Source organism: Indicator indicator, chromosome 8 (genome assembly GCF_027791375.1).
Source record: "Indicator indicator isolate 239-I01 chromosome 8, UM_Iind_1.1, whole genome shotgun sequence".
NCBI lineage: Eukaryota > Metazoa > Chordata > Aves > Piciformes > Indicatoridae > Indicator > Indicator indicator.
In genome coordinates this window covers 32629269-32654097 of record NC_072017.1, presented here as the reverse complement: position 1 = coordinate 32654097, position 24829 = coordinate 32629269, and positions in this window count along the sequence as shown.

Here is a 24829-nt window from a genome sequence, read left to right as displayed (position 1 = left end):
CTCAACATGGGGAGGAACTTTTCCACTCAGAGTCAGAGAGCACTGGAACAGGCTGGAATATCTCCAGAGAGGGAGAATCCACAACCCTCCTGGACAGCCTGTTCCAGACTTCTCTCACCCTCACAAGTCAAAAAAAAATTCTCATGTTTCCATGGAACTTCCTATGCCTCAACTTTGACCATTGCTCCTTGACTTCCAGAGAGGTTGTGGAGTCTCCTTCTCTGGAGACTTTCAAGACCCATCTGGATGTGTCCCTGTGTGACCTGCACTAGATGCTGTGGTCCTGCTCTGGCAAGGGGCTTGGACTCGATCTCCGGAGATCCCTTCCAGCCCCTAACATCCTGTGATCCTGTGTGATCCTGTGATTCTAATGATGTAATTGGAGTGACTCATCTCCTGTGAAGGTTGTTTATTAACTATTTTGAGATACTTGCATCATCTCAGACAGTATTATCATACACATAGTGTATACGTACTACACATTTTCCCTGACTACAGGAAAGTCCTCTGCCTTTGAAGTACAGCAATTCCCTGGATATATTCATTCTCTCCAAACCCACAACCTTCAAGGCTTTTGTCCTGATAAGGATTTGATTGAATAAATGTAATCTGAGCACTTGAAATTGTAGGTACATTAGAAAAGCCTCTTTGTTGTTTTGCCTGTGTTTCCTGCTTTCTCTGCCAGAACATAGGACAATATTCACTATTCTTCTTGCAGGCAGTCCTTTATATTCAAATTTTAATGCCATGTCAAACACCTAACAGTCTGATTCAATGCTTGTGGAAACTAATATGAAGCTCTTATTACTTTCACTGAACATGACCTCCCATGTAAAAGAGGAATCAAACCCATTTTTACATTTGCAGACTATAAAAGTTTGAATGACCTGGTGAATTGTGACTATGAAATTAATTTCACCTCTTCCTGCTTTTTCCACCATCTCTGTGTTAAGCCACATGCAAAAGTCTCAGCAGAACAAAGGGGAGGTAGAGGAGAGTTGTTACGCAGCTCAGAAATAAGATCTCTCTTTTCTGAGCTATTTCAGGGGGATGTAATTCAGATTTTTAACGCAAAGTCCTGCCTCTCGGTCTTGGTATTGTATGTCCACAACCTCAGGCCATTAAGAGATAGCTACCATGCATTGGAAAGATATGAGAAACCATTAGAAGGAAACAAAATATGTACTGCTGTAACTGACTGAAATGTGATGCTCTTTCTACATCAAAAATCAAGCAAAAGATCAAAAGCAGAGACAGAAAGAATCAGAATGCTGTGGGAGGAGGGAAGATGGGGGGTGTGTATGAAATTAGCTGTTATCAGTACTGTGTATCTTAAAGTCTGTTCCACTTTATTCACACAGATCCTCAAGTGTGGTTTTGTTAATTAATTAAGTCTGAGACAGGTCTATTTTCTTCAGAAACACTAGTCCATTGTTTTCTGTAGGTTCCTATTGCAATTATCATTTTGCTTTGTGACCTGGATGAGGGCACAGAAAGCAAGTTTGCTGATGACACAAAACTGGGAGGCGTGGCTGACACACCGGAGGGTTGTGCTGCCAGTGTGTGAGATTTAGCCAGGCTGGAGAGCTGGCCAGGCAGAAAGTGAATGAAGTTCAATAAGGGCAAGTGTAGAGTCTTGCACCTGGGAAAGAACAACCCCAGGTATCAGTACAGGTTAGAGACTGACTTGTTGGAGAACAGCGAAGGGAAAAAGGACCTGGGGGTCCTAGTGGATGGAGGTTGACCATGAGCCAGCAATGTGCTCTGGTGGCCAAGAAGGCCAATGGTATTCTACAGTTGATTAGAAGGGATGTGGTTACTAGGTCAAGAGAGGTTCTCTTCCCCCTCTACTCTGCCCTGGTGAGGCTGCATCTGGAATATTGTATCCAGTTCTGGGTCCTTCAGTTCAAGAAGAACCTCAGGGAACAGTGCAGAGCCACAAAAATGATTGAGTGAGTAGAACATCATCTTTACAAGGAGAGACTGAAGGAGCTGGGGCTCTGTAGCTTGGAGATGAAGGGACTGGGAGTGACTTCATTCAAGTTGATAAAGATGTGCAGGGGGAGTACCAAGGGGATGGAGCCAGGTTCTGCTCAGTGATGCCCAATAACAGCACAAGGGGCAATGGTGGAAGCTGAGGCATAGGAAGTTCCATGGAAACATGAAAGAAATTTTTTCCTGTGAGGGTGACAGAAGACTGGAACAGGCTGCCCAGGAGGGTTGGTGGAGTCTTCCTTTCTGGAGACATTCCAGACCTGCCTGGATGCATTCCTGTGTGACCTGCTCTAGCAGGGGTGTTGGACTGGATGAGCTTTCAAGGTTCCTTCCAGTCCTAACATTCTGTGATCCTGTGGTTCTGGCTAGAGTGACTTGAAGACAGTTTAAAGTTGCAGGACCAAAACCTTAATTGCTGCTTTTGGTTCTGATTAGCATTTTTAAGTTAGATTACACAATTTGGCAACCTAGGACAGGAAAGTTCAAATGAACACACTTCATCAGGTACATTTCAAGGAGTGGTAGAGCAAAGGAGAGAGAAATCAAGATTATTTCTAGGATTTCTGTTGGTTTACAAAGCTACCTGTGATTTAAAAATATTAGAATCAACGCTAATTGGAGTTTTATTGTACTATATTGGAGTTTTATTGTACTTATATATTGAACAATAGCATTGCTTATTCATCAAGTCTGGGGTACTTTTTCTGCCAAAGGCAGCAAAAAAAAAAAAAAAACCCAAAAGTAAAAGACAAGACCTAGACTTCAAAAGAGAAAAGAAACCTGGTAAAAAGGCTGTATGGCAAACTTAGAACAAGGTTGCATAAGAATCACCAGTGCTGAGATCTACTTTGAACCTCTAACAACAGGGCAGAAGAACACCCTTGATTTGCCAGCAAAGATACTGCTTTATTAACTTGATCCCTACAGACTTTTTATTGTTTGGGTATCAAACTTTATTCCTTCAATCTATTGTCTGTAGAAAGAGTTCAGCAAGGCAAAAAATGGCCTCTTCCAAAGAACTACAGTTTTGTTTCCCTCAGTAAAACCCATAAACAGTGCCTTCATTTGCAAATTAGTTAAGCCAAACCTGCAAAATCCAATTTCCTTTTTTTTTTTTTTTTTTTTTACAAACAGATGCAGTTTGTGCTGCTTTAGCTATTCTGTTTTTCTAAGAAAAGAGAAGACTGAAAGGGGAATTAATAAATGTTTGTAAATATCTGAGGCCTGGGTGTCAAGAGGGAGGGGACAGGCTCTGCTCAGTTGCACCTTGTGATAGGACAAGGGGCAATGGATATAAACTGCAGCACAGGAGCTTCCACCTCAACACAAGGAGGAATTTCTTCACTGTAAGGATCACAGAGCACTGGAACAGGCTGCCCAGAGGGGTTGTGGAGTCTCCTTCTCTGGAGACCTTCAAACCCATCTGGAGACTTTCAAGACCCATCTGGATGCATTCCTGTGTGACATGCAGTAGATTCTATAGCCCTGCTGTGGCAGGGGGGTTGGACTCGATCTCCAGAGGACCCTTCCAACCCTTAAAATCCTGTGATCCTGTGAAAGTAAAATGTCTTTTTTTTTTTATTCCTTTATAAATGGGTCTGAGTATGAATGGAAACATGACCCTGAACAGTCAAATTAGTTTGCTCTGAGTGGATCACAATATTGACAACAATTTACAGCCCTTTGAGATGCTTGTCAGGTTTTGGTGTCAGAAACTCCTTATTCCCCATTTGAATCAATGGAGGTACAGTGATACTTGACATTTAAGAGTTGAACCCACAGAACTTTCTAGGAATCCCCACACAAATGCTGCAAGTGTTTAGGTTGCAGTTATGAAATCCACATCTGTGTTGCAAATATAAGCACTATTTATCATCCTGACCATTTGACTTGCATCAAGATGCTCAGCACACTCTGTGTGGCTTCTTCATATGCACATTCATTACAATAAATAAGCAGCAGCATTCAGAAGAGAACATGAGTAGGCAGTTTGATTGATCCTACTCACAGCCTGCAGTCATCCCCACTACCCCAGTATGAGAGAATTCTCTTTAGCCTTGCGGACTCAGGAAAGTAAAACTCAATTACTGGTTAAAAATGGCAATTCTTTCCACACATCAGTTGCCACCAAGTAGTTTATTGGTACTAATGACTACCCATGTTCTAGAAACCTTGAGTTCTCACCCCCACAAAGGAAGCTAGTGGTATATGTGTTATGCAAAGCAAGGCTTAAAACCATTTGCACTCCTTCAACCAAATCAGCATTCTTGAGTTATGTACAATAAAACTCCAAGCTAGTCAATGTGAGCACAAGGGCAACCTAGAACTCATTTTGGAGATCCCCAGCTGGACTTTCATTGGAAGACATTGCTGAAGAGTGTGGTTGATAATGAATTGGGAAATAAACCACATAAATTACCAGGTAAACAAAATTAAGTTATCCTCACAGATGTGAGCTAGCTGATAAAATTTTAAATCCTTTAATGAATATTTCTGACACACTCCTTTACTTGTTTTCCCCTCTAGGATGCCACAATTAAAAAATGACTCATTTCTAAGCCTTCCTAACTACACCAGTGACCACCTTTTCACCCACATCAATGGATTGCAAGTTAGGCAGAGGCAAGTTACAACCCAGCTTTTAGCACAGGGCTACAAGCCTTCGCTTTTAGCATAAGGCTACAATCCTTCACTTTTACTAGGGCTAGTTCTAACCACACCTCTAGATGCTTGTATTTGTAACCAGAATCACAGAAACATTGAGGTTAGAAAAGACCTTCAAGATCACCAAGTCCAACCAAGAACCCTACTCTACAAGGGTCACCCCTAAACCATAGCCTCAAACACCACATCCAAACCACCATTAAACACAGCCAGGCTTGGGGACTCCACCACCTCCCTGGGCAGCACATTCCAATGCCTCACCACTCAATCCATGAAAAAATTGTTCCTAATGTCCAGTCTAAACCTACCCAGTCACAGCTTGAGGCCATTCCCTCTTGTTCTATCACTAATTACCTGGGAGAAGAGACCAGCACCTCCTCAAACATTTGGTTTCAAGTACAGGCCTTTGTTTTTTTTACCTTATGCTTTGTCTTTCTATGCTGCTCAGGACACAAAGACTGATCTAAAACTTCCTTCAATCTGAAATACAGATTTTCAACCTTTTGCAATCATAAGAGATTACACAGCAGTAAAATGTACTTCTCTGAGAGGAAAGAGCTGGTTTGCATAATAAGGCTGGACAGAAAAGTCAAAGTTAAATGTTGTGAGAATCTTCGTTAAGGGTCCTCTCTTTCTGCAATTTTTTACAAGTAAAAAACAGAATTCCCTCACAGATGTTTGTTAAACTAAGAGTTCAATTGAAAATCATTGCCTGTAAAGAAAAAGTGTTTTGAAAAAAATTAAAAGAGGTAAGGAACCATAAAATGAATTTACAGTCAACTAACTTTATGAAAACAACAACAACAAAACCCAACCCACCTTTAAAAGCCAAACCATTAGTTAGGGCAGAGCTAAGGAATCCCACCTGCTTAAAGCCAGATCATGAGCCAGCAATGTTCTTGTGTCTAAGAAGGCCAAGGCTATTCTGGGGTGGATTAGAAGGGCTGTGGTTAGTAGGTGGAGAGAGGTTCTCCTCCCCCTCTACTCTGCCCTGGTGAGGCTGCATCTGGAATACTGTGTCCAGTTCTCAGCCCTTCAGTTCAAGAAGGACTTCAGGGAACTGCTTGAAAGACTCCACTGCAGAGCTACAAAGATGATGAAGGGAGTGGAACATCTTCCTTTTGAGGAGAGACTGAGGGAGCTGAGGGTTCTTTACCTTGGAGAGGAGTAGACTGAGAGGTGACCTCATTCAGGTTGATAAAGATGTGCAGGGGGAGTGCCCAGAGGCTGGAGCCAGGCTCTGCTGGGTGATGCCCAATGACAGCATGAGAAGCAATGGTGGAAGTTGAGGCATAGGAAATTCTATGGAAACATGAGGGAAATGCTTTTCCCTGTGAGGGTGACAGAACACCAGAACAGGCTCCTCAGGGGGGTTGTGGAGGCTCCCTCTCTGGAGATATTCAAAACCTGCCTGGCTGTGTTCCTGTGTGATGTGCTCTAGGTGATCCTGCTCTGGCAGGGGGATTGGACTGGATGAGCTTTCGAGGTCCCTTCCAGCCTCTAACATTCTGTGTGTGATTTTGTATGATCTGGAGCAGACCACAGTGCTATACGGAACACTGACCCACAGCAAGACAGAATGGGACTCTGCTTTTACTGTGACTCAGCTGTACATGTTTTCCAGATCCGCAGGCTGCGCTCTGGTTCAGTGCCAGATGGATAGCCATAGCTGTAAGCTATTGAGTACAGATGACTGCAACAATACATTTCTCAGGCGTGCTTATCTGCAGCAGATAACACAAAAATGGCTCTATTTATCTGAACTGCAGAAAGTGAGCTGTTTAATATTGCTTATCTTAACTGAAGGTCTATAAATCCTATGTTTTATATGTCAATTCACTGCAACCCCCCATGCAAGTGTCCTCATTCACGCATGGTCTTCTGCAAAAACGATCCTCATCCCTCCAAAACAGGTCTAATGTGGACAAAGTTACCTCTTACACCTAATATCTACTCACGCCTTCCAACTCAGACTATCATTGTAATATTCTGCTAATACTACAATATTTTTATTATAATTAATATCATAATAATTAGAATAATAATATTGTGATAATACTTGAATTTGTAGTTCATTTGCAGCCAAGAGTGGCAGGCAACAATGACTCATCATTCCTCTTCACCCCCCGCTTTCAAGCCATCCAGTTACAATTTCTACTGTTGTGCTGGGCTCTGTAGAAGTCTCTAAGGATGTTTTCCTAGAGATCAGAATTGATAGCTGGTAGTATGAAATGGGTGTTAATGACTGGAAGGTGCAATACAGTGCTGGAGATGGTTAATGCTGTCTCACCTAGCCAGCCTGATCTAGTGTGAGTTGCCCCTGCTCATGGCAGGGAGGTTGGAACTAGATGATCCTTGTGGTCCTGATTCTATGATTCATTGACAGTTTGGCCCAACTGAAGGGATTAATGACTGGAGAGAAGGGGTTAGTAAATATCCTTTGGATATTTGTGTACTTGACAAACCCTGCCCACCTTTCTCCACCCCACTCTTTCTATCCTGTAGTTTTAAATGTTTTAGAATTTTTTTTTTCCATAACTGCATATGGGCACAAAGTAAGAGGCCTGAAGAAAAATACTGCCTGAATATGCTAAAGGAATAAATTATTCTAGATCAAAAGTTTTCAATCAACAGGTGCTTCCCACATGAGTTCTTCCTTTAAAACTTACTGGATAAAGGTGAGAGCCATGTCCTCTCCCACTCCCCCCACATACACAAGGAAACATAAGAGTTTAAGAGTAACAGAAAACATGGGAGTTCAAGAGAATTAGATGAAGAGGCTTGATTAGAAAATGTTGCTCAAAAATCCAGCACTGTAAACCAAGTTTTTTCCCACGCACTATGGATCTGCTTCTCTCCAATACTGTAAGCTCTGTTCAAGTCCAGGGAAACACGACGACCATGATCACTGCTCAGAAATTGCTCCCAAAATGTTCCTACAATTTTTAATCCTAATTTTAAGTACATGAATACTCACTATTATTCAGAAAGACCTCTGTATCTTACAGAGCATTCATATTAGAAAAGGAAATTACAAATTGGCTTTGGTGAGTGAGAATCACCATCCCAGGATCATAGAATTGTCAGGGTTGGAAGGGACCTCAAGGATCAGCCAGTTCCAACACCCCTGCCAAGGGCAGGGACACCTCACACTACAGCAGGTTGCTCACAGCCACATCCAGCCTGGCTGCAAAAACCTCCAGGGATGAGGCTTTCACCACTTCTTTGGGCAACCTGTTCCAGTGCCTCACCACCCTCATGAGGAAGAACTTCTTCCTAACATCCAATCTGAATCTACCCATTTCTAGTTTTGCTCCATTCCTCCCAGTCCTATCACTCCCTGACACCCTAAAAAGTCCCTCCCCAGCTTTCTTGGAGCCCCCTTCAGACACTGGAAGACCACAAGAAGGTCTCCTCAGAGCCATTTCTTCTCCAGACTGAACAGTTCCAACGCTCTCAGCCTGTCCTCATAAGAGAGGTGCTCCAGCAATGTTTTGCATGAGATCAGCATAGTTATGCCATTCAAGGAGTGTCTGTTTATACTCTCTACCTTCATAACCAAACACTTGCACTAAACAAAAAGACAAAGAGAGGACAACATGCTCTAGTGTAGTTATACTTGGATCTACCAATGAATACTATGTTCAGTTTTGGGCTCCCCAGTTTAGGAGTGACAGGGACCTGCTGGAGAGGGTCCAGCAGAGGGCTACGAGGATGATTAGGGGACTGGAGCACTGCCTGATGAGGAGAGGCTGAGGGACCTGGGGCTGTTTAGTCTGGAGAAGAGAAGACTGAGATGGGATTTAATAAATGTTTATAACTGTCTGAGGGCTGGGGGTCAGGAGGAAGGGGACAGGCTCTGCTCACTTGCTCCCTGTGATAGGACAAGGAGCAATGGATGTAAGCTGAAGCACAGGAGGTTCCACCTCAACACAAGGGGGAACTTCTTCACTGTGAGGGTGACAGAGCACTGGAACAGGCTGCCCAGAGAGGTTGTGGAGTCTCCTTCCCTGGAGACTTTCAAGCCCTGTCTGGATGCATTCTGCTGTGATCTGACTTAGATTGTATGGTGCTGCTCTGGCAGGGGGGTTGGACTAAATGATCTCTTTGGGTCTCTTCCAACCCCTGACATCCTGTGATCCTGTGAACATCCATGTTCTGTTATCCTGTGCAGAGGAATTAGATATTTACAAGTTCATAGAATATTATTATTTGTTATTTCACAGATGTACATGGATTCATAAGTGCAGAAAGATTCAAATCCAGGCATTGTGGTAATTCTGCATCTGCTTTTGTAAATTTACTTTTGCTAAATGCAGTGAGACAGTAAGAGAGAGATCCAGTTCAGCTATAAGGTAAACTGGGCTGCACTTCAGAAAGCCCTTGATCATTTCAAAACCCTAGGACCTATGTTTCAAGGACATATCACTAACTACTGAAGCAGAATGAAGCATTCTCATTGTGAGGAAAATTTCGAGGTAAAAATAGCCTTTGAGCAAGTCACACAACATTAGCACAATAATTAGTCTTTGACGATTTTCAAGGACAACTCAGAACGATTTTAGAGATGGGCTTTTTGTTCTTAAATCCAGTATGCTGTGGTTTAGAATGACCTGTGAGTCACAGCCTTCATTTACCTCACATTGTAACAGAAATCACCTGTATGCTAAGCAGTTAGGAAGCTTAGGCAAAGGTGGTCTGTCATATTTCCCATGAGAATCCTGAAGCTCCTTGTCCAACCACAGGTTTAACTGAAACGCTCTTTCAATACTGACATGTTTAAACCATCCCCAGCCTGTGGTGACAACACCTTGGCTCTGTTAGCAGTGCCTGTTGCCTTCCTAACCAAAAGCAATACCAAAGCCCTCTGAGCATGTTACATATATTAAAAATTTAGTGCAGGGGACTCACACAAACTGCATCCAAATCTGAAGGATAAACTACAGCTGACTTTGCTGGACTGCCAGGCACTTCAGGCAGAAACCTCACTGCAGGTCTTACAGATTATTCCATCTGAGAATAACAAAGAAGTAACAGATGCTCTCCAGTACTTCAGAGAGGTATTGTAGCTGAGGTCATTCACTGCTAAATTAGGCATCATCTTGCGTTGAGAGCTATGAAAAGGTTTCCTACCTTTCTGAATCAGGACCTTGATAATGATGAAAATACACAAATACCCACGGCACAAAGGATAGCAATCCTTCATGCCAAAGATATTCCAGAGTCTGCTTTGGCCTCTCTGGGCTTTTCATATTTCCACCTGAAAGAAATGCTAATGCACAGGTACAGCATTTCTGCCATTCAAATCAAGAGGGATGAGTCTGCCCTTCAACTTTACTTTGGCATGACTTGGAGAGAATATTTGGAGAGGAATTAGATGCAAAAAAAGGTCCTTGTCTGAAAAACCTGCTGACTTATTAGGAAGAACATAGCCATCTTGCTTGTCACTCCACAAGAGAAGGTCAGTATCACTTTTCCCCCCAGTTTTTCCCTGGAGCTTAGGACTAACACCTTATGTTTTATGTCCCACCAGCCAGTGTAGCTATTCTCAGAGATGTTCCCTGTAGAATGTGCTGAGACACCATTTCCCACAGGTACACAGGATGTTAGGGGTTGGAAGGAACCTTTGAAGACTGAGTCCAAGCTCCCTGCCAGAGTAGGACCACAGAATCTAGCACAGGTCACACAGGAATGCATCCAGATGGGTCTGAAAAGTCTCCAGAGAAGGAGACTCCACAACCTCTCTGGGCAGCCTGTTCCAGTGCTCTGGGACCCTCACAGTGAAGAAGTTCTTCCTCATGTTGAGGTGGAAGCTCCTGTGCTGTAGTTTATATCCATTGCCTCTTGTCCTACCACAGGGTGCTACTGAGCAGAGCCTGTCCCCTCCCTTTTGACCCCCAGCCCTCAGATATTTATAAACATTTATTAAATCCCCTCTCAATCTTCCCTTCTGCAGGCTTAAGAAGCTCCAGGTCTCTCAGCCTCTCTTCACAGGGACACAGTTGAGCTAGTCACTTGCAAGAAGAAATAGTTGGTGGTTTCCAACCATCTGATGATTCCTAGCTGCTGTGTCCTGGTACAAGTGAACTCCCAATGTTTTCCCTAAGGACATGGCTTAAGCAGACCAGGCTCCATCAGCACAAGGCTGTCTTTCACCCCTTGAGCTCTGAATTGTGCCACATGCAGCGCTAGGAGAATCTGGGTTGCAGATTTTATGCCATGGCAGGCCAGGGAGACTTGTTATTTTACTTGTTTGCTCTCAGTGGCAGCCTGATGCAACTTGGCATGCAAAAGTATGTGCAATGTCAGACTGGCCAGGAAAGGAACACATCTGAAACCCAATCCTTTTGTGACTAAATGAATCAGGCAACATTTGGCCCTGGTTTGCACCAGCAAAACTCCACACTCTTTGCCAGGCCTTCTCTTCAGGGTGGGTGGGGTTGCAGGTAAGAAGACAAATGGAGATTCATGATAGAATTTTTCAGTCTATTAGGATCAAGTTTTTCTCAGAAAAGGGGGAGTTCTGCTTACACACTTCAACAACCATGATCTGCAAGGCTTAGTTAATACTCTGTAAGGAATATTTAACTTCAATGATGGTTATGCAGTGCAAATTAGCTACAGATTGGGGGAGATAATGAATCAATGTTTTGAGCTGTTGCATCTGTGTTTTTCCTGTTGAGTTGATGGGTACTAGCTTTCACAGCCTCACAACCTACACTTTGTTACATCAGGCTAACAAGCTTTAAAAACCCCACAAAACCAAACAAATTAAAAAAATTTATAAAACAAAACAACACCACCAGACAAAAAACCCCCACCACTAACAACAAAAAAATCCACACAACACAAAAAAACCCAAACCCCCAACCAAAACAGAAAACAGGCTGAGAGCTGGGCAGGGAGAAATTTAATGAAATTCAACAAGAGCCAGGGTAGAGTCTTGCAACTGGGAAAAAACAATCCCATGGACCAGGATAGGTTGGAGACTGACCTGTTGGAGAGCAGTGAAGGGGAAAAGGACCTGGGGGTCCAAGTGGATGGAACATTGACCATGAGCCAGCAATGTGCTCTTGTGGCCAAGAAGGCCAATGGCATCCTGGGGTGGATTAGAAGGGCTGTGGTGAGTAGGTGGAGAGAGGTTCTCCTCTCCTTCTACTCTGCCCTGGTGAGGCTGCATCTGGAATACTGTGTCCAGTTCTTGGCCCCTCAGTTCAAAAGGGACAGGGAGCTACTAGAGAGAGTCCAGTGCAGAGCCACAAAGATGAGTGGAACATCTTCCTTATGAGGAGAGACTAAGGGAGCTGAGGGCTCTTTAGCTCGGAGAGGAGGAGCCTGAGGGCTGACCTCATTCATGTTTATAAAGATGTGCAGGGTGAGGCTCTGCTGAGTGATGCCAAATGACAGCACAAGGGGCAATGGTGGATGTTGAGGCATAGGAAGTTCCATGGAAACAGGAGGAAAATGTTTTCCTTGTTAGGGTGACAGAACGCTGGAACAGGCTGCCCAGGGGGGTTGTGGAGTCTCCCTCTCTGGAGATATTCAAAACCTACCTGGATGTGTTCCTGTGTGACCTACTCTAGGTGATCCTGCTCTGGCAGGGGGATTGGACTGGATGATTATTTTGAAGTCCCTTTCAGCCCCTAACATTCTGTGATTCTGTGGCTCCACAGCTACTACTAATAAACAGCTTCACAGAATAAAATGACACATCTGAAGTTAAAATTATGTCTTTTCTCAGAAACTGTTAAGTGTCACATATAATTCCCTCTAAGAAGTGATAAGCTTAGCAGATTCAGGGTAACCATTAATAATTGCATGCTTTTCAATATTTTTCTCTATATTAAATATCTTTAATTCTATGTGAAAAAAGCATACATTAAAAAAGTAACTAAGAGAACATCTCTGGCTGTAAAAATGCTTCAGGTCTAAAAGCATATTGAGACATTTTACCATGGGCAGCTTTAAACTGGACAGATCCTTTACTTTCTGATATTGTACAGCTCTGTATAATTTCCGGGTCACAATATCACCGTCTCAGAGTACATTAGAGGTTCGAAGGGACCTCCAGAGATCATCCAGTCCAACCTCCTTGCCAAAGCAGGATCAACCAGGGTAGTCCATACAGGAATGCATCCAGGTAGGTTTTGAAAGTCTCCAGAGAAGACAACTCCACAACCTCCCTGGGCAGCCTGCTCCAGTGCTTTGTCACCCTCACTATAAAGAAGTTTCTCCTCATGTTGAGGTCCTAAGATGATGTGCTGAGATGCTTCTTTTGGCTCCATAAATAAGCTATGTATAAGAACACAACAAAAGCTCTGGCATTTAAATCAGATTTTGCTCAAGAGAAGCTTGGAGCTTGCTTCCTGAGCTGTATATGAGCCTCTGCACTGCCACTGTGCTGGAAAAGCTTTTCAACTACTTTTGCACACACCACATCTGCTGACTTCTCCTGTCATTTACAGATACTTGTGTAACACAAGCACTGTATATAGCTTGATGCACTGGGAAGTAACAGGCCTGTGCAATTTCATTCTTGCTTCATTTTCTTTTGTGAGCAATAAGGTTGCTTTCAGAATCATGATGAGCACAAGTTGCAATAAAAGAAAGATAAATTGGGCCAAATAAACATCATTCCCCTTTGGAAATGCCTTGTATCTGAAGTTCATAGTTCAGAACTGGAGAAATAGAGGCTCTAAGGTCAGTATTTGTTTGGAGTCAAAAGAAATTTGACTGGAGGTTAGAGAAGAGCAGCACAGGACATGAAACTGGCATTAAAAAAATAGGGTGTCCATGTTGAAAGCAGTCTTTCTGGGCATGAAAGGGGAAGATACTTTCCAGACCCTCTGAGATTATGAGGGCTTTTGTCATTTCATGTTCATTTCTTTATTTCTGACAGCAAATAGAATAGGATTAAAGCATGATAAAAACAGAGTATTAACCAAGTTCAGAGCCTCCATCCAATCCATGCATCATCCACAGCATCACAGCTATCACAAGGTTCTTAGTTTCAAACCCAAACAGCTGTGGCACTGCTTCTTACTCGGGATGTGATGAAAAATTGACAGAAAACCCAAGCATCATCATCTCACTTTTCTTTAGCCATGGAAAATGTAAGATTCATTTCTTTTCTTCACATGTGTTTGCTTTCTTATTGTGTCTCCCCCTGATACATCACTCTATTCTGATTAGACTCTTTTCACATTTTAGCTGCTATTGGTTTCATCTCATAACAAAGCTCCAAAGCAATTCCATCTGCTTTATAGCTTTATCCTTGTGTCGTGCAGGGAAGTGCACACCACTGAGATGAGCATAAGCTGGTTACATTACCCTGTCAGGGACAAGCTCAGCATTGCCAGGCACTCGCTAACCAGGATTCCCTTTGGCCACTTTTCATCCCAATGGGACAGTTCAATGAAGAGTGTTGGACTGACGACCTTCAATCTCAAGCAGTTCCTCTGGACAGAGTTCAGCAGAACTCTATCAGTCCACATCTTGTCTCAACAGAAAGCACTCCTAAAAACATTTAAACTACTTTCTATCTACTCCATTTGAGGTTCTTTCTGTTTGAAAAGTTAGTCTGAAGGAAGGAAATGTGCCTGTTCAGTTCCAAAAGCCCAAACCAAAGCTAGTGAAGGATATTTGTGGTTTCTTAATCCTGTGTTTCATAAGGAGCACGAAAGAAATATTTTCCACTAGGAGCTTTGTTCAGCCAGAACCTTTTATTTTTCCTACATCACATAATTATTGAGGCTAGAATAGACCTCTGAGATCATCAAGTCCAGCCTATGAGCTAACACCACCACACCGACCAGACCATGGCACTAAGTGCCACATCCAATCTTGCCTTAAACACCTCCGCAGACAGAGACTCTACCACCTCTCTACCACCTTCCTGAGCAGTCCATTCTAGTGTCTGATTCCCCTTTCCATGAGGAAGTACTCCCTAACATCCAACCTAAGCCTCCCCTGGTGCAGCTATCTATCTATATCTATCTGTATCAATATCAACTATGCCACAGATATCTATCAATAGCTGTTCTCCCTTGAACATCAAAGCATAGGAAAAAAAAAAGGCTTCAGTACAAGTTACATTCACTATTATCAAAAGTAAGATGAAAATAGAATAGTGGTACTTGGCTCTGCAAGCTTGGCATCTTATCAAACATATACTGAGCAGGAACTTAATTCCCCCTAACCCAAGGAAACAGGAGCACTGTGATCTCTCCAGGCATTTGCAGTGTGAGGAATATTCCCAGCAGGACAAAAGTAAAATCTGCAACTTGACTGTCTGGGTTCTCTCACTACCTGATTAACCTTTCTCTAGCATCTAATACTGATTTCTTATTTTCATTATCAAAGAAGCAAAGAATTAAACGAGGGAATTTTACTGATTTTTTGCCTCCTAGTGATTGCTACCTTACCAGATAAAGAAATAAAACTAGTTATCTGTTTTATAAACACTCTGCATAAATCTTCAGTATGATGGAGGAGACATGAAGGATTTGAAACAGTGAGTGTGGCTTTGTTTGTATGCCAGGAAGCACAGCCTAAAGAAGGAATGAGTCGGGGATTTGTTTGTAACTCCCTAACAGACTAAAATCATGACTATTTGCAGTGAAAAATCCTATTACAAACCATAACAGTCAGTTGCTCAAATAAATTAGCTGAGACTGCTAAGTCTGTGCATGGTGTGAAGGTTTTGTGCTGTTGTGATACAAGTACGCACACTTCACACAGACTGCATCACCTATCATATATTCTGGGGCTGTTCACTCTGGGGAAAAGGAGGCTGAGGGGAGAACTTACCTCTCTCTACAGCTACCTGAAAAGAGGTTGTCACATGGTGGGAGTCAGTCTCTTCTAAAAAGCACTAGGACAAGAGGAAGGCCTGAAGTTGCACCAGGGTAGGTTTAGGCTGAACATTAGGAAATATTTCACCAACAGAAAGGGTTGTCAAGCACAAGAACAGGCTGCCCAGGGAAGTGGTAAAGTCACCATCCCTGGAGATATTTGAAAGATGGGTGGATGTGGTGCTAAGGGACATGCTTAATGGTGCTGGGTTAATGGTTCAATGCTCTTAATAGTCTTTTCCCATCTAAATGATTCTGTGACTCATTAGTGCTAAATAATCACAGAATCACAGAAATATTCAGGTTGGAAAAGCCCCTCAGGATCACCAAGTCCAGCCCAGAACTCTACTCTACAAGGTTCACCCCTAAACCATATCCCAAGCACCACATCCAAACCACCTTGAAACACAGCCAGGCTTGGGGACTCCACCACCTCCCTAGGCAGCACATTCCAATGCCTGACCACGCTTACTGGGAAAGAATTCTTCCTGATGTCCATTCTAAACCTGCCCTGTTGCAGCTTGAGGCCATTCTCTCTCTTTCTATCACTAATTACCTGGGAGAAGAGACCAGCACCAACCTCTCCACAAGCTCCTTTCAGGGAGTTGTAGGCATCAATGAGATGATCTCTCAGCCTCTTCTTTTCCAAACTAACCATCCCCAGCTCTTTCAGTTGCTCTTCATCAGATTTATTCTCCAGGCCCTTCACAGCTTCCTTGCCCTCCTCAGCACTCTCTCCAGCACCTCCACATCTCTCTCGTATTGAAGTGCCCAAAACTGGACACAACACTCAAGGTGTGGCCCCACCAGAGCTGAGTCCCAGGAGACAATCCCCTCCCTGCTCCTGCTGGACACAGCATTTCTAATCCCAGCCAGGATGCCTTTGGCTTTCTTGGTCACCTGAGCACACAGCTGGCTCCTACTCAGCTGCTTATTGATTAATCCACAACTGGTTGCAATTTATTTTCCTTCCCATTCCCTGAACTGACCTGTTGCATTACTGCTTTGGGCATTTGGAGGGAGAGGAGAACGCAGATTACCTTTCCTTTTGAAATGGTATGCTGCTGATGCAAGAGATCAGAACAAACCATGAGATGTGGAAGACGATAAATTGTACTGCTGCTGAACTCTGCACTACTGAAACCATGCTTTGGTATATTGTCCAGAGCACAAAAACTCAATTTTCAAGCTGAACATGCACTTGTGGGAAGGCAAAAGGGAAGAGTATAGAGAGAGACCTTTTATTTAGTGAGAAAGGTTAACAAACAATGGCACAAAAATAGAACTTTGGCTGTTTTACACGTTATATGATTATACCATGGTCTAGATTTATATTTTATGTAGTTATAGACATAAAAACCCGTAAGCAACTACATCCCCAAAACACAGAACATGTAGAAATCTCTCTTTTAAAATGTTTAGGCTCAGGCTCTACCCAGAGATTATAAAGGCAAACTTAAGAATTAAAAGCTAAAATGAAACAAGCCCAATGGTCAGAGTGAATGACTCCCTGCAGGTTATAAGCTTGCTAATTATTTCTAAATCACTATAATTGTCTAAATGCAAAGAATTCTCCTGGTACTTTCATTAATGAAGCATTTTAGAAGGTAAGCATCTGTGTTGATATGGTTAAAATACAATTTCAAGTTGATCATTGGGTGATTTCTTAGGGCATGTGGTAAGGGGCACTGTAGAATGCCTGGTTACAAAGAAAACTATTTCTGTGATTGGAACAGAAAAAAAACCATCCTCCTATTGTTTTTAAAGATGATTTTCACATGTTAACAATGTAAAATAATAATAATTAATTAGTTACCTACATATAAAAAATATAATATATATTCAGTCTATCCAGCTGAGACATGGATGTCATCACACAAATTGCTATCTGCCTGACAGCTGTCTCTAAAATGTCTGTAGAATAAAATGATCGAGGGGCTGGAGCACTTCTGCTATGAGGACAGGCTGATGGAGCTGGGGCTGTTCAGCCTGGAGAAGAAAAGGCTCAAGGGAGACCTGATAACAGCCTGCCAGCTCCTGAAAGGGGGCTACAGGAAGGATGGAGAGAGACTGTTTACAAAGGCCTGCAGGGACAGGACAAGGAGTAATGGCTTCAAACTAGGGAAAGGCAGATTTAGATTGGATGATAGGAACACGTTCTTTACTATGAGGGTGGTGGAACACTGCAACAGGTTGCCCAGGAGGTGGTTTTAGCTCTGTCCCTGGAGATATTCAAAGTGAGGCTCAAGAGGGCTCTGGGCCACCTGATCTAATTGAGGATGTCCCTGCTGACTGCAGAGGGGCTTGGACTGGATGACCTTTGGAGGTCCCTTCCAACCCAGACCGTTCTATGATTCACTCCCACAAGTGTACAGAAAGGTCTTCTCAGAAGAAAGAAGAGAAACCATGGGGGCAGAGGGTGAGAATAGCATTGCCTAGCACTCTGTGAAATGAATTTATGCAACCTTTGCGCACATATCAAAACATCTCACTCCCTTTCAAAGTCCTGTCATTCCACTGTTGAAGACTTCATTATTTCCCTATTTCTTTGTAAATGTTTACAGAGATAAATTCTTTTTTTCCTCCACAGTGACAAATTCTCCATCTTACCTCAAGATGCTGGTTATATATTTGAAAGTCAAGAACCTGAATCGTTACTCTCAGCTGTATGCTCTCCTCAAGGTGGTAGCTTTTCATAAAGCAGCAGTGTGCACAGAAAGAACAGCACTTTGGTGCTGCTCACAAACCCCCTGTTTAGAGAGTGTAGTAACAGAATGGAAATGTTTGTACCAGAGGTCACAGTTCATACTCTGTTCACAAACTCTTTCAAACTTGATGGCTTGGACAAACACAAGATAGCCTACATCAGGTCTGGATATGGTGACTTCCCAACATAGCTTAAGCATCTCCACATGGAATGACTACATTCTCTTTCCTAACATTCTAGCAACAGCTTTACAGATTTGCAGGTGCTAACAGAAAGGGTGTGCAGCCAAACACCAGTTAAAAAACACTTGGAAATCCATGTAATTCTGCTAAATGGCTGAAAGCCATGATGCCTTTTTGCTATGATGAACAAAGAATCATGACTGATACCTGATGCTAAAAACTAGAGTGCTTTGTGTCTTACTCTTGTACAAGACATATAGGGTCATACATGTGCATATACAGGGTAAACTTAAAGCATAAAATTGTTAGCCCACATACCCTTTTCTTACAACAAAACCAGAAGCCAGTACCATTTCCCTTCAATCAGGTTGATAAACATTCATGTTGTCTGACAGAATTTTTCAAAGCAGAAAAATCATGCTTGATTTCTCAGGCTCAGGATTTCCAGACTGCAGCTCCTTGCTGAGACTGGCAGATAACTACAATGGTTTGTGAGGCAGGTGACAGGAGCAGCCATGGGAATAAAGACCAGAACAATTCTCATTACCACCACCACCACCCCTGTCCTGCCTAGGTACAAACAAACAAACTAGGCTAGAGAAAAGGATTTGCATAGAATCACAGAATGTTAAGGGCTGGAAGGGACTTTGAAAGATCATTTAGTCCTGTAGTCAACCTTCTATCCACTAGAAACCCCAGGTCCTTTTCCCCTTCACTGCTCTCCAACAGGTCAGTCCCCAGCCTATCCTGGTCCATGGGGTTGTTCTTTCCCAGGTGCAAGACTTTACCCTTGCCCTTGTTGAATTTAATTCCATTTCTCCCTGCCCAAGTCTCCAGCCTAAGTCTGGCTGAATGGCAGCACAACCTTCCTGTGTCAGCCACTCCACTCAGTTTGGTGTCATCAGCAACCTGCTGCCAGTGCTCTCTGTGGCAGGTCATTGATGAATAGATTGAACAGCACTGGTTCCAGTAGTGACCCCTGAGGGACTCCACTAGTTGCAGGCCTCCAACTAGACTCTGCCTCATTGACCACAACTCTCTGACCTCTTTCCTTCAACCAGTTCACTTCCACCTCACTCCCTGATCATCCAAGCCCCACTGCCTCAGTTTAGCTGCAAGCATGCACTGCTGGCAATATTATAACCCACAATTATATTGATTCTATGATTCTGTAATTCTATGATTCACCTCCACCATTCATGTATATCCACCCCCTGTTGAGAGCTCCAAGTTACACCTGTGCTGCATCAGTGTTTCAAAGGTATCAAATCCCATGACACTAAGGTTTTACAGGAAGGTGAAGAAGCTTTCACCAAAGCATGAGGAGAAACTTCTTCACAGTGAGGGTGATGGAGCACTGGAACAGGCTCCCCAGAGAGGTTTTGGAGTTTCCTTCTCTGGACACATTCAAAACCCACCTGGATGCATTCCTGTGCAGACTACCCTGTGTGATCCTGATTTGGCAGGGGGGTTGGACCTGATGATCTCTGGAGGTCTCTTCTGACCTCTAACATACTGTGATGCTGTGAAAGCATCAGTTACACAAATGCAATGGTTACTAAATACAGCAATTTTTGACTCTTCAGTTACGGGTCATTGGTTTAGAGATAGTTCACAATCTATTATTCACCATCAAGAAAAAAAAAAGTTGCTCTGGTTGTCTTAATTTAAATAAATAAATCCCAGATAGTGCAAAACACATGAGGGGCATAAACTGAACGCCAGTGGTTAAATTAATAATTTATATACCAAAGTTAGAGGTGAACTGCAAATCTTTTTTACATATTCCCCCAACTTCAGCAGCAGATGTTGAGCTGAAGATAAAGTTGGGCATTCAGCACAAATGAAATGCAAACCCTACTGGTTCTTAGGTCCCACAACATCCATTCTGTTAAAATTTCTGCAAGCAGTTCTCCTGTGATGCTCTGCTATACACTAAAGTGTTATCATTACCTCAGTAGTGACACCAACCTGAAGCATAAAAGTGATCTTTAAAAGTAAAGAGGTCATACAAGCAACCCCTTTTAATATTTAATAAAGGTTCAAAATGTGGGTTTATATCTAGATGATACTGAAGATATAAAAAAGTGATTTTTCAACTTGTCAGAAACTTTCAATTGGAAATATACAGAGTGTTTAAAATAGATATTTTTTTAATAGCTGACCTAACAGTATACCATTAGAAGATATACTGACTATAAGCATCATTTATTTCAGTACTTGACAGAGTAACAGATATTCTCAAAATATTACTGTAAATGCACTTATTTGCTATTGTACCTAAACGAATTGTATGTGTACAGCCATTATTAAGCTTGTAATAAACATAAGCATCCTAGATGCATATGTGCATTAAGAGGAGTGGGTCTAGCAGATCCAGGGAGGTTCTCCTCCCCCCTGCTCTGCTCTAGTGAGACGTCACCTGGAATATTAAGTCCAATTTTGGGGACCCCAGTTCACGAGGGACAGGGACCTGCTAGAGAGAGTCCAACAGAGGGCTATGAGGATGATGAAGGGACTGGAGCACTTCTGTATGAGAAGAGACTGAGAGACCTTGGGCTGTTTAATCTGGAGAGGAGAAGCCTGAGAAGGGATTTAAGAAAAGTTTATAAATATCTGAGGGCTGAATGTTAAGAAGGAGGGGCAGGCTCTGCTCTGTTGTACCCTGTGATAGGACAAGGGGTAATGGATATAAACTACAGCACAGGAGGTTCCACCTCAACATGAGGAGGAACTTCTTCACTGTGAGGGTCCCAGAGCACTGGAACAGACTCCCCAGAGAGGTTGTGGAGTTTCCTTCTCTGGAGACTTTCCATCCCTGTCTGGATGCATTCCTATGTGACCTGTGCTGGATTCTATAGTCCTGCTCTGGCAGGGGGTTGGACTTGAAGAGCTCCTGAGGTCTCTGGCAACCCCTAACATCCTGTGATCATGTAATAAGAAAAAACATTCACTTTGAGGGTGAGAGAACACTGGAACAGACTGCCCAGAGAAATTGTGGGGTCTCCTTCTCTAGAGACATTCAAAACGTGTCTGGTTGCATTCTTCTGTAACCTACTCTAGGTGGTCCTGCTCTGGCAGGATGTTGGACTAGATGGCCTTTTGAGGTCCCTTCCAACCCCTAACGTTCTGTGATTCTCTGATTAATTTTTGGATATGCATTGTCAGAATTAAAACCTTCAGAATACCATGCACCCCATGGTAAGCAGCCAGGGCAATTCTTTGTCTGCGTAGGGCCTGAGGAAGGGAGATCACGCAGGATCGTGCTCTCAATTTTCCCATTTTGAGTTCATTCTTTACCTTCACGATCATGAACTGCTGTGAGAATAAATTCCTTTTAAAATAGGATCTTGATTGTCCAGTCCCCTCCCTAGAAATCATCTTAGAATTAAGCACAGCTCAGAGACACTTTAAAGGAGTTGTAGCTGTGAAATCACTTCCTTTGGTATTTAATTGACATGCGGAAAGAAGACTTTATTGAAACTGATTCCATAAAACACTGGTTTCAAAGGACCATGGAAAGCAGATGGATTCTGGGAAGGAATTAAGTGTCTGCTGGTAGGGGGGTGATGGGTTCCTTCATTAATAAAACGTGAACAGCAGGAGGACACTAATGAATAGGCACCCTCGAACTAGGATACCAAATTTATTCCATCAGACACACGCATTCACACACTCTCAAAATTAAATAAACCCTCACCAACCCAACTCCACTGACTGGCTGAAGGAGTCTACAAAGGGATTCCTCTAACAGCAAAAGAAATGGTGACTGCATGATAACTTTGAAAGCAGTAGAAAGACTTCTGAATTCTCGGCAACTTTCCCCAACAGGTGGTCCAGCTTTGATGCTGTGCTGCTTCTCAGGCTTACCTTTCCCAGAATGATGGCTATGCTAAGAGTATAGAAGGCTCAGGGCTATTTTCCTATGAGCGTTCACAGTGCTTGATGGAATGTAACAGTATCACCAAAAAAAAGGCAGCAAATTAGATCATCGTTCCAATACAGTAGCTGCTTAGATATCCAGCCTCAAAGACTATCAAAACCTTCTGCCAAGAAACTTTCTGTCACTGCTGAAAAGCTCTGACTTGACTACATACTCGGCTATTCCTCATTATGGTTTATGAACAGGAATAAAAGTCTTGCTCAGAATCATAGAATTGTCAGGGTTGGAAGGGACCTCAAAGATCATCCAGTTCCAACCCCCCTGCCATGGGCAGGGACACCTCACACTACAGCAGGTTGCTCACAGCCACATCCAGCCTGGCTGCAAAAACCTCCAGGGGTGAGGCTTTCACCACTTCTTTGGGCAACCTGTTCCAGTGTCTCACCACCCTCATGGGGTAATATCCAATCTGAATCTACCCACTTCTAGTTTTGCTCCATTCCCCCCAGTCCTATCACTCCCTGACACCCTCAAAAGTCCCTCCCCATCTTTCTTGTAGATCCTGGAAGGCCACAAGAAGGTCTCCTGGAAGTCTTCTCTTCTCCAGACTGAACAACCCCAACTCTCTCAGTCTCTCTCCATAGCAGAGGAGCTCCAGCCCTCTGATCATCCCTGTGGCCCTTCTCTGGACACATTCCAGCACTTGATTAGCCTTTGCAAGATGTAAGAACTGGATATACAGATCATCTCATAGAGAAACCTTGAAGGTGACCTTATTGTGGCCTTTCAGTATCTGAAAGGGGCCTACAAGAAAGCTGGGGAGGAACTTTTTAGGCTATCGGGTAGTGATAGGACTGGGGGGAATGGAATAAAGCTGGAAGTGGGGAGATTCAGACTGGACATGAGGAAGAAGTTGTTCCCCATGAGAGTGGTGAGAGCCTGGAATGGGTTGTGCAGGGAGGTGGTTGAGGCCCCATCTCTGGAGGTGTTTAAGGCCCGGCTGGATGAGGCTCGGGCCAGCCTGATGTAGTGTGAGGTGTCCCTGCCCATGGCAGGGGGCTTGGAATTGGATGATCCTTGTGCTCCCTTCCAACTCTGATTCTATGATTCTATAATTCTATGATTCTAATATCAAAGTATTAGTGCTCAGCTGGGACAAAATACCCAAGGAGCTGTCTAGAGAAAGGCAAAAATACACAGGAGGGTTTCACTAAGCGCTAGTGACAAGGGCTGCTATAAAATGAGTGATGTGGTTCCTTCCTAACAGACATTGAGACACAGATTTAGTGCTGAATATTTATGCAAAAAGTGTCACAATTTTTTTTTTTTTTGTATGCAGTTGCTTCTTGAAAGCTTATCATCTACTACCCTGGTTCAAACTCCATTTCTATGGTTCATGAGATCTTAGAGGTTCATTTATCAGTCAGTACATTGTGGTCCAACCATGTAAATAAAGAGTAGGTTTCCTCAGCTACAGCAGTATTATGCTGCTAAGGAGTCAGTCAGGTCCCTCAGTGAAGCCTGCTTCTTCTGCCCTACAAGTTGAAAGCAGCAGGAAAATACTGTCCAGTTTCTTGGTGAATTGAAAGCCTGTTGGAGATGACAGCGTCACACAGAATCACCCAGGCTGGGAAGGACCTCCGAGATCATCCAGCCCAGCCACTTCACCCACTCCATGTCTGTCACTACACCATGTCCCCAAACACCAGAGCTAGATGGCTCCCGAACACGTCCAGGGATAGCAACTCAGCCACCTCCCCGGGCAGCCTGTGCCAGTGCCTCACAACCCTTTCCCTGAAAAAATTCTTCCTAATGTTCAGCCTAAACCTTCCCTGGCACAGCTTGAGGCCATTCCCTCTCGTTCTGTTGTTAGTTACTTGTGAGAAGGGACCAGTGCCTACTTCTCTACAACCTCCTTTCAAGTAGCTGTAGAGAGCCATGAGGTCTCCACTCAGCCTCCTATTTTGTAGGCTAAACAACCCCAGTTCCCTTGGCTTCTCCTCTCAGCCCTTGTTCTCCAGGCCCCTCACCATCTCAGCTGCCTTTCTCTGTCCCTGCTCCAGCCCCTCAATGTCCTTCCTGTGCTGCAGTGCCCAACACTGAGCACAGCACTGGAAATGCAGCCTCACCAATGCTGAGTACAGAGGGACAATCACTCTGGAGAGACCACATTCTGCAAGAGCATGGATGCTTCCACACCAGAAGACTGAAGACTACTCCAGGAGGCTTTTTGCTTTTGGAATTGTCTTTGCCAGACAAATGCTGAAGGCATAAAAATGTAATTGATGTTAATGGCTTCCTCTCTCTTTCCTCTGGTGGAAACAGGAAAAATTTGAGTGGTATCTGAGTGGTCTGAGAATCACAAAGTAGTTGACATTCTTTAAATGAATTAATGTACTCATGAGAGAGTCCTGAAATAAGACAATGAAACTCTGGTTTTGCTATGAAAAAGAAGCTACTTACAAGGAGCTATCCGTCATTGCAAGAAAAGATGATAAATATCAAGTGAGGGGTTTATTTTTGGTTTGGGTTTTTTGTTGTTGGT